Source organism: Miscanthus floridulus, chromosome 17 (assembly GCF_019320115.1).
Source record: "Miscanthus floridulus cultivar M001 chromosome 17, ASM1932011v1, whole genome shotgun sequence".
Lineage (NCBI taxonomy): Eukaryota > Viridiplantae > Streptophyta > Magnoliopsida > Poales > Poaceae > Miscanthus > Miscanthus floridulus.
In genome coordinates this window covers 106,778,477-106,782,732 of record NC_089596.1, presented here as the reverse complement: position 1 = coordinate 106,782,732, position 4,256 = coordinate 106,778,477, and the positions used below count along the sequence as shown (strand labels likewise).

General features: G+C 41.3%; 1 pseudogene; it reads right to left on the bottom strand.

Moving 5' to 3' along the window:
* Positions 1 to 216: 216 nt before the first annotated feature.
* Positions 217 to 1,690, bottom strand: LOC136516152 (protein LONG AFTER FAR-RED 3-like; annotated as a pseudogene).
* Between the last annotated feature and the right edge of the window lie 2,566 nt (positions 1,691 to 4,256).

The window sequence follows — 4,256 nt, the reverse complement described above, 5'->3', positions numbered from 1 at the left end:
TGGGTGCATATATAGCCAGAATTTCATCCTCTTTCAAAGATTGCAAGGAACAATATCTGTGTACATACAGTCTTCAGTTGGTAGCCAGCACTACAATTTCAGAGACAGATGGGTCACTTAGCCAGACTCTTGGAAGGAGAGAAATTATGAGATAGCACTAACAGCACACATACATATTTTCACAAACTCAGTAAGACAATGATTCAATTAGAGAAGCTATTCACTAACAACATACATACATATTCGGTAAGACCATGATTCAAGGTTGCCCACGACATAGTCTAGGAAGCAGGCGTAGGCAGCAGACATTGTATGCCTGTGTGTTCGTCAGAGTGAGAGACCAACTCATTAGCGGGGAAAACCATCGATCTACAGAGCTTGGCATCACAATGACTGGATCGAAAGAGACTTACGCTTTCAGCGATTCATCAAGGGTCAAGCGCTCTGTAGGGATCCAGGGGACCTTCCATCCAGGAGGCTTACGGAACATGGCGTTTTGGATAGCTTGTATGCGGTTGATGTCTGAAACCTGAAAGACATTAACAGTATACCTGGTAGCTGACTATATGGTAACTGAAAAACAGAGTTCAGTTACTGAAATGTCTGTAGAATTACATACAGGCCAGTCCAAGCCAAAAGCTAGCAGTGCGCTGCCATCTAACAGTGATTGAAATGTGTAGGAGCTTTGCTGAGCCTGTTCCACCCCAATCTTGTTTCTAGCAGAGTTGGCGTCGTCTAATAGATGATATGGCTGTCAACAATAAACAAATACTTCAGAAGTGTAGGACTTTTAAAAGGAATTCAGAAGCTGAAGCTTTCAATGCACAATCTACTTTGTAAAGCGTAATACCAATATATATAGTAGCAATGGAGCCAGATGTTGGGCATGCTCAATCTGATTACATATGCAAATATTCAATTAAGATTCTACTAAACAGAGCGAGTTCGTTCCAAAATAAATAAATACTAAGCAGAGTGCGAGGGAAAGAAACAATTCTGAAATAGCTATCAGAACATACCTGGAATCTATAGTCCTTCACTCCATTTAAATCAACAAGCATGTCATTAGCTTTGTCCCCAATTGCATGTATGGGCACTGCAAATACAAATAAGAACTCTGATATTATTTCGTGGAATATCGTGTCAAAAAGCTAGAATGAAAAATATCTTGTGGAGTCGACAGACTAAATGATTTCTTGACAAAACTCTAAGCATTGTGAACTGATAAAATGAAATTTAGAGTTAAGTCAATTTCATATTTTGCAGAACAAAATAAAAAAAAGTCTTGTAGATAATTTGTTGCCTGGATCAAGAAATAGTTCTTCCAGTGAGACATTAACTTCATTTGTTGAAGTTATTCACAGAGGTGCCACTCCTCTATTTCTCTTTCCTTCTTTTAGATTGTACACTTCTTTTCAATGTATGTTAGCTTCTAAATTGTGACCAAAGATCCAATAATGTGTGCATGAAATTTTTTTCTGAGCAAAGTTATTCAAACATAGACATTGGGAAGACCTATGGAGAAGCAAAAACCTGTTGCATGGCTATCAACAGTGTCACATTTTTATGAACAAAAATCATGTCTTGCTTCTACAGTAGTTAGTTGTATCGGATCAGTAAGCCATACAATATACTATCTCTATGGGATACATGAGTATGAAATGGTTTCTAATTTCTTAATTGCTTTCATCAGGGCCTAGAAAATATTCTCAGTGGGGAGGATCCCTAATTGATTCTGTGGTTGGTACTTTCCTTACACAGAATTCTACTGATAATTTATCAAGGCAAAATGAGGATCCATAAAACGAGATCGAGATGGAAGGGAGGGAAGAGTGTATGAAGGTTGTACTCACACGAATGGATGGATGAAGGACCTGTCCTCGGAGCAGTTGCAAATCATGAGGGCGAGTTGCCCGATGTGCGAGGCCTCCTCTTGCTCCTTCTGCTCGACGCAGTTGCAAATCCCTAATTTTTGTAGCTCCAGAATAATTAGTTTACTAGATAGATAATGATGCCATATTTCGAATAAAGATTACATTGATAGAATGGAATAAAGAAACACCTTGGAATTGTATAACTAAAATAATTATTGGGAAATAACATCTTATTTGACAACATGGATACATAGACCAGTGTTAGAGCTATCTCGTTAGCTTGTGAGGCGTCATCGGATTTCTAAGCATTTCGGCTGTCGTTGATTATTTACATCTATGCATTTACATCAATGCATATCATATAGGTATGATGATGGATCAACAGATCAATTCAAGGATGATTGGGAATCTGAAGATGATGCAATGGGCTTTTTATTCAGTTGATGGTGGATGATCTTGTTGACACCGTTTTTTGCACATGTCAAAATAATCGGAGTGGACCAATCGGCAAGGGGAAAGTTATTGAATACTTTGATAGCCAATGAAAGCCAGTTTGTAAAAATGGTTGCCGATAGTTGGTGATGATTGATGGAAAGGTTGATTTGGACTCGGGCGTTGCCGATGAGGTTGGAGGAGTTGTTGTCGATACCGATGAAGGAAGACTTAAAGACTACTGCCGATGAAACAGGGAGTATGCCGATGAAGGAAGACTTGAAGATTACTGCCGATGAAGCAGGGAGTATGCCGATGAAGGAAGACTTGAAGACTACTGCCGATGAAGCAGGGAGTATGCCGATGAAGGAAGACTTGAAGCTTGCTGCCGATGAAATAGGGAGTATGCCGATGGGAAGGAGGACAGTGAGATTTCCATCGTAATTAAGGCGGACAGGGAAATAGATAGGAGTTGGTTTCCTTTTCTGTATTTGTTAGGTTATGATTCGTGTAAGAGTCACGTGTTTCCTTAGATACGGGATTGGTGTCCTAGTTGTGTTTGGTTGTGTCTCTTTAGATCAGGGTATAAATATGGAGTAAAGGGCAATGTAATAGATAACATCAATCAATATCAAAACCAACTTTTACTCCTATTTACATCTACTTTTCGGCGACTTCGTCAATTTGCATATTTTTCTTTTTACGAGTTCTCATTGATTCGGCGAGCTGCATCGCTTCAGTGCGATCTTCGGCGATTCTCGAGTTCCGCGTGAGCACCTCTTGGCCGTGACTTCCGGGCGTATCGCTGTTGTCAGGACCAAAGTGTTCGTTTCTTCATCCTTGTCGATTAGCAGGTCAAATCGACTGGCACGCTTTGGATATCGATTCGGGTATTAGCCCTTTGTGTTTGCAGATCACTTTTTGCATCAACACATCTTTTGGCATGCCCGGTGGGACACTTCAACCAATATGTTCAACTCCGAGATCGATCCAGGGAACATTATCGCAGTATCAGAAGAAGATCTCAAGGAAGAACAGAGGCAGGCTATGGAAAAGGCTGTAGAAGAATACAAGCAGCTTTGTCTGAGATCGTTTAGCTTGAACAAGAGTGGACAAGTCATCCAGAAGCAAGATTTGCCGTTGCCTCGGCAGGTTACCTTTGACTCCAATCCTGGTAAACTTCAAGAGATGGTTAATTCTGCAGTAAATCATGCTTTGATTAATCATTCCAATGTGCTGTCCAATACTGTTCATAATGCTGTGGTTCGAACTCTCAAAGAAGGACAAGCGGCACCGCATTACGTTGGGCCTGCCTATCATCAACCAGAGCCGGCATCTGTCAAAACTCCATCGGCTCCTTCGGCCGTTGTGGGTACAGAAGTTACTTCCCCTCCAGTATTGGCAAGTTCACCTAATATACAATCTACACCGATACAATCAGATCAGGTGTTACCAGGAGGGCGAGTTCAACTTAATACAGATCTATCGGCATCAGCTATGTCAGGTCCTGTGTCTCAGAATAACCAGATTCCTACTAATTGGTGGGGATATGGCATGCCTCCAGAGTCATCTGCTTTCAATCCTAGATTACCTCAAGTATTTGATGCAGCAGCAAGAGCGCCTATATCATCGGCCGTTTCGCCGATGGCTCAAGTGCCTCAATATGCCGCAACTACTTCTGTACAACCAACTCCAGGAGGTTTCCAGATGCCTATGATTCAAACATTCAATTCAAGTCCATCGGCGAGCGTACTGCCGATGCAGCAGAAAGCCCCTGCTATGAGTCAAACTGGGGTTCAGTTCATGCCTCAAACCAGTTATAATTATCCAACAATATCAGCAAATTACCAGCCATCGGTAAGTTTTGTGCCGATGAGTTCTAATAATGATTGGTCAGGACAGTTACCTGTTCAACATACAGTTCAGCGAAATCAGCAGGTTGCAGGGATT